We start from the raw sequence: 12,375 nt of genomic DNA on the forward strand, positions 1-12,375 counted from the left end.
GAGTTCCCCAACCATTCTTATCTGTGTCGGAACCGGATAGACTCATCGATCAGAGGATGTAGTAGTCTATACTAACCGGGCTGAGGTTTACTTCAGCAGACGCGGGTTTGAATCCTCCCGGGCTAGAGATAAATGAAATTCCTAAAACAGGACATTTTCTATAAATTACTTCATAAAACAGGACATTTTCTATGATATTGAGTTCCCCAACCATTCTTATCTGTGTCGGAACCCGGATAGACTCATCGATCAGAGGATGCTAGTAGTCTATACTAACTGGGCTGAGGTTTACTCAGCAGACGCGGGTTTGAATCCTCCCGGGCTAGAGATAAATGAAATTCCCTAAAACAGGACATTTTCTATAAATTGACTTCCTAAAAAACAGGACATTTTCTATGATATTGAGTCCCCAACCATTCTTATCTGTGTTCGGAACCGGATAGACTCATCGTCAGAGGATGTAGTAGTCTATACTAACCGGGCTGAGGTTTACTTCAGCAGACGCGGGTTTGAATCCTCCCGGGCTAGAGATAAATGAAATTCCTAAAAAACAGGACATTTTCTATGATATTGAGTTCTTAAAAACAGGGCATTTTCTATGATATTGAGTTCCCCAACCATTCTTATCTGTGTCGGAACCGGATAGACTCATCGATCAGAGGATGTAGTAGTCTATACTAACCGGGCTGAGGTTTACTTCAGTAGACGCGGGTTTGAATCCTCCCGGGCTAGAGAATAAATGAAATTCCTAAAAACAGGACATTTTCTATGATATTGAGTTCTTAAAAACAGGGCATTTTCTATGATATTGAGTTCCCCAACCATTCTTATCTGTGTCGGAACCGGATAGACTCATCGATCAGAGGATGTAGTAGTCTATACTAACCGGGCTGAGGTTTACTTCAGCAGACGCGGGTTTGAATCCTCCCGGGCTAGAGATAAATGAAATTCCTAAAAACAGGACATTTTCTATAAAATTTACTTCATAAAAACAGGACATTTTCTATGATATTGAGTTCCCCAACCATTCTTATCTGTGTCGGAACCGGATAGACTCATCGATCAGAGGATGTAGTAGTCTATACTAACCGGGCTGAGGTTTACTTCAGCAGACGCGGGTTTGAATCCTCCCGGGCTAGAGATAAATGAAATTCCTAAAAACAGGACATTTTCTATAAATTGACTTCATAAAAACAGGACATTTTCTATGATATTGAGTTCCCCAACCATTCTTATCTGTGTCGGAACCGGATAGACTCATCGATCAGAGGATGTAGTAGTCTATACTAACCGGGCTGAGGTTTACTTCAGCAGACGCGGGTTTGAATCCTCCCGGGCTAGAGATAAATGAAATTCCTAAAAACAGGACATTTTCTATAATATTGAGTTCTAAAAACAGGGACATTTTCTATGATATTGAGTTCCCCAACCATTCTTATCTGTGTCGGAACCGGATAGACTCATCGATCAGAGGATGTAGTAGTCTATACTAACCGGGCTGAGGTTTACTTCAGCAGACGCGGGTTTGAATCCTCCCGGGCTAGAGATAAATGAAATTCCTAAAAACAGGACATTTTCTATAAAATTTACTTCATAAAAACAGGACATTTTCTATGATATTGAGTTCCCCAACCATTCTTATCTGTGTCGGAACCGGATAGACTCATCGATCAGAGGATGTAGTAGTCTATACTAACCGGGCTGAGGTTTACTTCAGCAGACGCGGGTTTGAATCCTCCCGGGCTAGAGATAAATGAAATTCCTAAAAACAGAATATGTTCTATAAAATTGACTTCCTAAAAACAGGACATTTTCTATAAATTGACTTCCTAAAAACAGGACATTTTCTATGATATTGAGTTCCCCAACCATTCTTATCTGTGTCGGAACCGGATAGACTCATCGATCAGAGGATGTAGTAGTCTATACTAACCGGGCTGAGGTTTACTTCAGCAGACGCGGGTTTGAATCCTCCCGGGCTAGAGATAAATGAAATTCCTAAAAACAGGACATTTTCTATAAAATTTACTTCATAAAAACAGGACATTTCTATGATATTGAGTTCCCCAACCATTCTTATCTGTGTCGGAACCGGATAGACTCATCGATCAGAGGATGTAGTAGTCTATACTAACCGGGCTGAGGTTTACTTCAGCAGACGCGGGTTTGAATCCTCCCGGGCTAGAGATAAATGAAATTCCTAAAAACAGGACATTTTCTATAAAATTGACTTCATAAAAACAGGACATTTTCTATGATATTGAGTTCCCCAACCATTCTTATCTGTGTCGGAACCGGATAGACTCATCGATCAGAGGATGTAGTAGTCTATACTAACCGGGCTGAGGTTTACTTCAGCAGACGCGGGTTTGAATCCTCCCGGGCTAGAGATAAATGAAATTCCTAAAAACAGGACATTTTCTATGATATTGAGTTCTTAAAAACAGGGCATTTTCTATGATATTGAGTTCCCCAACCATTCTTATCTGTGTCGGAACCGGATAGACTCATCGATCAGAGGATGTAGTAGTCTATACTAACTGGGCTGAGGTTTACTTCAGCAGACGCGGGTTTGAATCCTCCCGGGCTAGAGATAAATGAAATTCCTAAAAACAGGACATTTTCTATGATATTGAGTTCTTAAAAACAGGGCATTTTCTATGATATTGAGTTCCCCAACCATTCTTATCTGTGTCGGAACCGGATAGACTCATCGATCAGAGGATGTAGTAGTCTATACTAACTGGGCTGAGGTTTACTTCAGCAGACGCGGGTTTGAATCCTCCCGGGCTAGAGATAAATGAAATTCCTAAAAACAGGATATGTTCTATAAAATTGACTTCCTAAAAACAGGGCATTTTCTATGATATTGAGTTCCCCAACCATTCTTATCTGTGTCGGAACCGGATAGACTCATCGATCAGAGGATGTAGTAGTCTATACTAACTGGGCTGAGGTTTACTTCAGCAGACGCGGGTTTGAATCCTCCCGGGCTAGAGATAAATGAAATTCCTAAAAACAGGATATGTTCTATAAATTGACTTCCTAAAAACAGGACATTTCTATGATATTGAGTTCCCCAACCATTCTTATCTGTGTCGGAACCGGATAGACTCATCGATCAGAGGATGTAGTAGTCTATACTAACCGGGCTGAGGTTTACTTCAGCAGACGCGGGTTTGAATCCTCCCGGGCTAGAGATAAATGAAATTCCTAAAAACAGGATATGTTCTATAAATTGACTTCCTAAAAACAGGGCATTTTCTATGATATTGAGTTCCCCAACCATTCTTATCTGTGTCGGAACCGGATAGACTCATCGATCAGAGGATGTAGTAGTCTATACTAACTGGGCTGAGGTTTACTTCAGCAGACGCGGGTTTGAATCCTCCCGGGCTAGAGATAAATGAAATTCCTAAAAACAGGACATTTTCTATGATATTGAGTTCTTAAAAACAGGGCATTTTCTATGATATTGAGTTCCCCAACCATTCTTATCTGTGTCGGAACCGGATAGACTCATCGATCAGAGGATGTAGTAGTCTATACTAACTGGGCTGAGGTTTACTTCAGCAGACGCGGGTTTGAATCCTCCCGGGCTAGAGATAAATGAAATTCCTAAAAACAGGACTATGTTCTATAAAATTGACTTCCTAAAAACAGGGCATTTTCTATGATATTGAGTTCCCCAACCATTCTTATCTGTGTCGGAACCGGATAGACTCATCGATCAGAGGATGTAGTAGTCTATACTAACTGGGCTGAGGTTTACTTCAGCAGACGCGGGTTTGAATCCTCCCGGGCTAGAGATAAATGAAATTCCTAAAAACAGGACATTTTCTATAAAATTTACTTCATAAAAACAGGACATTTTCTATGATATTGAGTTCCCCAACCATTCTTATCTGTGTCGGAACCGGATAGACTCATCGATCAGAGGATGTAGTAGTCTATACTAACCGGGCTGAGGTTTACTTCAGCAGACGCGGGTTTGAATCCTCCCGGGCTAGAGATAAATGAAATTCCTAAAAACAGGACATTTTCTATGATATTGAGTTCTTAAAAACTAGGGCATTTTCTATGATATTGAGTTCCCCAACCATTCTTATCTGTGTCGGAACCGGATAGACTCATCGATCAGAGGATGTAGTAGTCTATACTAACTGGGCTGAGGTTTACTTCAGCAGACGCGGGTTTGAATCCTCCCGGGCTAGAGATAAATGAAATTCCTAAAAACAGGACATTTTCTATAAAATTTACTTCATAAAAACAGGACATTTTCTATGATATTGAGTTCCCCAACCATTCTTATCTGTGTCGGAACCGGATAGACTCATCGATCAGAGGATGTAGTAGTCTATACTAACCGGGCTGAGGTTTACTTCAGCAGACGCGGGTTTGAATCCTCCCGGGCTAGAGATAAATGAAATTCCTAAAAACAGGACATTTTCTATGATATTGAGTTCTTAAAAACAGGGCATTTTCTATGATATTGAGTTCCCCAACCATTCTTATCTGTGTCGGAACCGGATAGACTCATCGATCAGAGGATGTAGTAGTCTATACTAACCGGGCTGAGGTTTACTTCAGCAGACGCGTGTTTGAATCCTCCCGGGCTAGAGATAAATGAAATTCCTAAAAACAGGACTATGTTCTATAAAATTGACTTCCTAAAAACAGGACATTTTCTATGATATTGAGTTCCCCAACCATTCTTATCTGTGTCGGAACCGGATAGACTCATCGATCAGAGGATGTAGTAGTCTATACTAACCGGGCTGAGGTTTACTTCAGCAGACGCGGGTTTGAATCCTCCCGGGCTAGAGATAAATGAAATTCCTAAAAACAGGACATTTTCTATGATATTGAGTTCTTAAAAACAGGGCATTTTCTATGATATTGAGTTCCCCAACCATTCTTATCTGTGTCGGAACCGGATAGACTCATCGATCAGAGGATGTAGTAGTCTATACTAACCGGGCTGAGGTTTACTTCAGCAGACGCGGGTTTGAATCCTCCCGGGCTAGAGATAAATGAAATTCCTAAAAACAGGATATGTTCTATAAAATTGACTTCCTAAAAACAGGACATTTTCTATGATATTGAGTTCCCCAACCATTCTTATCTGTGTCGGAACCGGATAGACTCATCGATCAGAGGATGTAGTAGTCTATACTAACCGGGCTGAGGTTTACTTCAGCAGACGCGGGTTTGAATCCTCCCGGGCTAGAGATAAATGAAATTCCTAAAAACAGGACATTTTCTATGATATTGAGTTCTTAAAAACAGGGCATTTTCTATGATATTGAGTTCCCCAACCATTCTTATCTGTGTCGGAACCGGATAGACTCATCGATCAGAGGATGTAGTAGTCTATACTAACCGGGCTGAGGTTTACTTCAGCAGACGCGGGTTTGAATCCTCCCGGGCTAGAGATAAATGAAATTCCTAAAAACAGGATATGTTCTATAAAATTGACTTCCTAAAAACAGGACATTTTCTATGATATTGAGTTCCCCAACCATTCTTATCTGTGTCGGAACCGGATAGACTCATCGATCAGAGGATGTAGTAGTCTATACTAACCGGGCTGAGGTTTACTTCAGCAGACGCGTGTTTGAATCCTCCCGGGCTAGAGATAAATGAAATTCCTAAAAACAGGACATTTTCTATAAAATTGACTTCCTAAAAACAGGACATTTTCTATAAAATTTACTTCATAAAAACAGGACATTTTCTATGATATTGAGTTCCCCAACCATTCTTATCTGTGTCGGAACCGGATAGACTCATCGATCAGAGGATGTAGTAGTCTATACTAACCGGGCTGAGGTTTACTTCAGCAGACGCGGGTTTGAATCCTCCCGGGCTAGAGATAAATGAAATTCCTAAAAACAGGACATTTTCTATAAAATTGACTACCTAAAAACAGGACATTTTCTATGATATTGAGTTCCCCAACCATTCTTATCTGTGTCGGAACCGGATAGACTCATCGATCAGAGGATGTAGTAGTCTATACTAACCGGGCTGAGGTTTACTTCAGCAGACGCGGGTTTGAATCCTCCCGGGCTAGAGATAAATGAAATTCCTAAAAACAGGACATTTTCTATGATATTGAGTTCTTAAAAACAGGACATTTTCTATGAATATTGAGTTCCCCAACCATTCTTATCTGTGTCGGAACCGGATAGACTCATCGATCAGAGGATGTAGTAGTCTATACTAACCGGGCTGAGGTTTACTTCAGCAGACGCGGGTTTGAATCCTCCCGGGCTAGAGATAAATGAAATTCCTAAAAACAGGATATGTTCTATAAAATTGACTTCCTAAAAACAGGACATTTTCTATGATATTGAGTTCCCCAACCATTCTTATCTGTGTCGGAACCGGATAGACTCATCGATCAGAGGATGTAGTAGTCTATACTAACCGGGCTGAGGTTTACTTCAGCAGACGCGGGTTTGAATCCTCCCGGGCTAGAGATAAATGAAATTCCTAAAAACAGGATATGTTCTATAAAATTGACTTCCTAAAAACAGGACATTTTCTATGATATTGAGTTCTTAAAAACAGGACATTTTCTATGATATTGAGTTCCCCAACCATTCTTATCTGTGTCGGAACCGGATAGACTCATCGATCAGAGGATGTAGTAGTCTATACTAACCGGGCTGAGGTTTACTTCAGTAGACGCGGGTTTGAATCCTCCCGGGCTAGAGATAAATGAAATTCCTAAAAACAGGACATTTTCTATAAAATTGACTTCCTAAAAACAGGACATTTTCTATGATATTGAGTTCCCCAACCATTCTTATCTGTGTCGGAACCGGATAGACTCATCGATCAGAGGATGTAGTAGTCTATACTAACCGGGCTAAGGTTTACTTCAGCAGACGCGGGTTTGAATCCTCCCGGGCTAGAGATAAATGAAATTCCTAAAAACAGGATATGTTCTATAAAATTGACTTCCTAAAAACAGGACATTTTCTATGATATTGAGTTCTTAAAAACAGGACATTTTCTATGATATTGAGTTCCCCAACCATTCTTATCTGTGTCGGAACCGGATAGACTCATCGATCAGAGGATGTAGTAGTCTATACTAACCGGGCTGAGGTTTACTTCAGCAGACGCGGGTTTGAATCCTCCCGGGCTAGAGATAAATGAAATTCCTAAAAACAGGACATTTTCTATGATATTGAGTTCTTAAAAACAGGACATTTTCTATGATATTGAGTTCCCCAACCATTCTTATCTGTGTCGGAACCGGATAGACTCATCGATCAGAGGATGTAGTAGTCTATACTAACCGGGCTGAGGTTTACTTCAGCAGACGCGGGTTTGAATCCTCCCGGGCTAGAGATAAATGAAATTCCTAAAAACAGGACATTTTCTATGATATTGAGTTCTTAAAAACAGGACATTTTCTATGATATTGAGTTCCCCAACCATTCTTATCTGTGTCGGAACCGGATAGACTCATCGATCAGAGGATGTAGTAGTCTATACTAACCGGGCTGAGGTTTACTTCAGTAGACGCGGGTTTGAATCCTCCCGGGCTAGAGATAAATGAAATTCCTAAAAACAGGACATTTTCTATAAAATTGACTTCCTAAAAACAGGACATTTTCTATGATATTGAGTTCCCCAACCATTCTTATCTGTGTCGGAACCGGATAGACTCATCGATCAGAGGATGTAGTAGTCTATACTAACCGGGCTGAGGTTTACTTCAGCAGACGCGGGTTTGAATCCTCCCGGGCTAGAGATAAATGAAATTCCTAAAAACAGGACATTTTCTATGATATTGAGTTCTTAAAAACAGGACATTTTCTATGATATTGAGTTCCCCAACCATTCTTATCTGTGTCGGAACCGGATAGACTCATCGATCAGAGGATGTAGTAGTCTATACTAACCGGGCTGAGGTTTACTTCAGCAGACGCGGGTTTGAATCCTCCCGGGCTAGAGATAAATGAAATTCCTAAAAACAGGATATGTTCTATAAAATTGACTTCCTAAAAACAGGACATTTTCTATGATATTGAGTTCCCCAACCATTCTTATCTGTGTCGGAACCGGATAGACTCATCGATCAGAGGATGTAGTAGTCTATACTAACCGGGCTGAGGTTTACTTCAGTAGACGCGGGTTTGAATCCTCCCGGGCTAGAGATAAATGAAATTCCTAAAAACAGGACATTTTCTATAAAATTGACTTCCTAAAAACAGGACATTTTCTATGATATTGAGTTCCCCAACCATTCTTATCTGTGTCGGAACCGGATAGACTCATCGATCAGAGGATGTAGTAGTCTATACTAACCGGGCTGAGGTTTACTTCAGCAGACGCGGGTTTGAATCCTCCCGGGCTAGAGATAAATGAAATTCCTAAAAACAGGATATGTTCTATAAAATTGACTTCCTAAAAACAGGACATTTTCTATGATATTGAGTTCCCCAACCATTCTTATCTGTGTCGGAACCGGATAGACTCATCGATCAGAGGATGTAGTAGTCTATACTAACCGGGCTGAGGTTTACTTCAGTAGACGCGGGTTTGAATCCTCCCGGGCTAGAGATAAATGAAATTCCTAAAAACAGGATATGTTCTATAAAATTGACTTCCTAAAAACATGACATTTTCTATGATATTGAGTTCTTAAAAACAGGACATTTTCTATGATATTGAGTTCCCCAACCATTCTTATCTTTGTCGGAACCGGATAGACTCATCGATCAGAGGATGTAGTAGTCTATACTAACCGGGCTGAGGTTTACTTCAGTAGACACGGGTTTGAATCCTCCCGGGCTAGAGATAAATGAAATTCCTAAAAACAGGACATTTTCTATAAAATTGACTTCCTAAAAACAGGACATTTTCTATGATATTGAGTTCCCCAACCATTCTTATCTGTGTCGGAACCGGATAGACTCATCGATCAGAGGATGTAGTAGTCTATACTAACCGGGCTGAGGTTTACTTCAGCAGACGCGGGTTTGAATCCTCCCGGGCTAGAGATAAATGAAATTCCTAAAAACAGGACATTTTCTATAAAATTTACTTCATAAAAACAGGACATTTTCTATGATATTGAGTTCTTAAAAACAGGACATTTTCTATGATATTGAGTTCCCCAACCATTCTTATCTGTGTCGGAACCGGATAGACTCATCGATCAGAGGATGTAGTAGTCTATACTAACCGGGCTGAGGTTTACTTCAGTAGACACGGGTTTGAATCCTCCCGGGCTAGAGATAAATGAAATTCCTAAAAACAGGATATGTTCTATAAAATTGACTTCCTAAAAACATGACATTTTCTATGATATTGAGTTCTTAAAAACAGGACATTTTCTATGATATTGAGTTCCCCAACCATTCTTATCTTTGTCGGAACCGGATAGACTCATCGATCAGAGGATGTAGTAGTCTATACTAACCGGGCTGAGGTTTACTTCAGTAGACACGGGTTTGAATCCTCCCGGGCTAGAGATAAATGAAATTCCTAAAAACAGGACATTTTCTATAAAATTGACTTCCTAAAAACAGGACATTTTCTATGATATTGAGTTCCCCAACCATTCTTATCTGTGTCGGAACCGGATAGACTCATCGATCAGAGGATGTAGTAGTCTATACTAACCGGGCTGAGGTTTACTTCAGTAGACGCGGGTTTGAATCCTCCCGGGCTAGAGATAAATGAAATTCCTAAAAACAGGACATTTTCTATAAAATTTACTTCATAAAAACAGGACATTTTCTATGATATTGAGTTCTTAAAAACAGGACATTTTCTATGATATTGAGTTCCCCAACCATTCTTATCTGTGTCGGAACCGGATAGACTCATCGATCAGAGGATGTAGTAGTCTATACTAACCGGGCTGAGGTTTACTTCAGTAGACACGGGTTTGAATCCTCCCGGGCTAGAGATAAATGAAATTCCTAAAAACAGGATATGTTCTATAAAATTGACTTCCTAAAAACATGACATTTTCTATGATATTGAGTTCTTAAAAACAGGACATTTTCTATGATATTGAGTTCCCCAACCATTCTTATCTTTGTCGGAACCGGATAGACTCATCGATCAGAGGATGTAGTAGTCTATACTAACCGGGCTGAGGTTTACTTCAGTAGACACGGGTTTGAATCCTCCCGGGCTAGAGATAAATGAAATTCCTAAAAACAGGACATTTTCTATAAAATTGACTTCCTAAAAACAGGACATTTTCTATGATATTGAGTTCCCCAACCATTCTTATCTGTGTCGGAACCGGATAGACTCATCGATCAGAGGATGTAGTAGTCTATACTAACCGGGCTGAGGTTTACTTCAGTAGACGCGGGTTTGAATCCTCCCGGGCTAGAGATAAATGAAATTCCTAAAAACAGGACATTTTCTATAAAATTTACTTCATAAAAACAGGACATTTTCTATGATATTGAGTTCTTAAAAACAGGACATTTTCTATGATATTGAGTTCCCCAACCATTCTTATCTGTGTCGGAACCGGATAGACTCATCGATCAGAGGATGTAGTAGTCTATACTAACCGGGCTGAGGTTTACTTCAGCAGACGCGGGTTTGAATCCTCCCGGGCTAGAGATAAATGAAATTCCTAAAAACAGGATATGTTCTATAAAATTGACTTCCTAAAAACAGGACATTTTCTATGATATTGAGTTCTTAAAAACAGGACATTTTCTATGATATTGAGTTCCCCAACCATTCTTATCTGTGTCGGAACCGGATAGACTCATCGATCAGAGGATGTAGTAGTCTATACTAACCGGGCTGAGGTTTACTTCAGTAGACGCGGGTTTGAATCCTCCCGGGCTAGAGATAAATGAAATTCCTAAAAACAGGACATTTTCTATAAAATTTACTTCATAAAAACAGGACATTTTCTATGATATTGAGTTCCCCAACCATTCTTATCTGTGTCGGAACCGGATAGACTCATCGATCAGAGGATGTAGTAGTCTATACTAACCGGGCTGAGGTTTACTTCAGTAGACGCGGGTTTGAATCCTCCCGGGCTAGAGATAAATGAAATTCCTAAAAACAGGACATTTTCTATAAAATTGACTTCCTAAAAACAGGACATTTTCTATGATATTGAGTTCCCCAACCATTCTTATCTGTGTCGGAACCGGATAGACTCATCGATCAGAGGATGTAGTAGTCTATACTAACCGGGCTGAGGTTTACTTCAGCAGACGCGGGTTTGAATCCTCCCGGGCTAGAGATAAATGAAATTCCTAAAAACAGGATATGTTCTATAAAATTGACTTCCTAAAAACAGGACATTTTCTATGATATTGAGTTCTTAAAAACAGGACATTTTCTATGATATTGAGTTCCCCAACCATTCTTATCTGTGTCGGAACCGGATAGACTCATCGATCAGAGGATGTAGTAGTCTATACTAACCGGGCTGAGGTTTACTTCAGCAGACGCGGGTTTGAATCCTCCCGGGCTAGAGATAAATGAAATTCCTAAAAACAGGATATGTTCTATAAAATTGACTTCCTAAAAACAGGACATTTTCTATGATATTGAGTTCTTAAAAACAGGACATTTTCTATGATATTGAGTTCCCCAACCATTCTTATCTGTGTCGGAACCGGATAGACTCATCGATCAGAGGATGTAGTAGTCTATACTAACCGGGCTGAGGTTTACTTCAGTAGACGCGGGTTTGAATCCTCCCGGGCTAGAGATAAATGAAATTCCTAAAAACAGGACATTTTCTATAAAATTTACTTCATAAAAACAGGACATTTTCTATGATATTGAGTTCCCCAACCATTCTTATCTGTGTCGGAACCGGATAGACTCATCGATCAGAGGATGTAGTAGTCTATACTAACCGGGCTGAGGTTTACTTCAGTAGACGCGGGTTTGAATCCTCCCGGGCTAGAGATAAATGAAATTCCTAAAAACAGGACATTTTCTATAAAATTGACTTCCTAAAAACAGGACATTTTCTATGATATTGAGTTCCCCAACCATTCTTATCTGTGTCGGAACCGGATAGACTCATCGATCAGAGGATGTAGTAGTCTATACTAACCGGGCTGAGGTTTACTTCAGCAGACGCGGGTTTGAATCCTCCCGGGCTAGAGATAAATGAAATTCCTAAAAACAGGATATGTTCTATAAAATTGACTTCCTAAAAACAGGACATTTTCTATGATATTGAGTTCTTAAAAACAGGACATTTTCTATGATATTGAGTTCCCCAACCATTCTTATCTGTGTCGGAACCGGATAGACTCATCGATCAGAGGATGTAGTAGTCTATACTAACCGGGCTGAGGTTTACTTCAGCAGACGCGGGTTTGAATCCTCCCGGGCTAGAGA

The sequence above is a fragment of the Caenorhabditis remanei genome, chromosome III (genome assembly GCF_010183535.1).
Source record: "Caenorhabditis remanei strain PX506 chromosome III, whole genome shotgun sequence".
Taxonomy (NCBI): domain Eukaryota; kingdom Metazoa; phylum Nematoda; class Chromadorea; order Rhabditida; family Rhabditidae; genus Caenorhabditis; species Caenorhabditis remanei.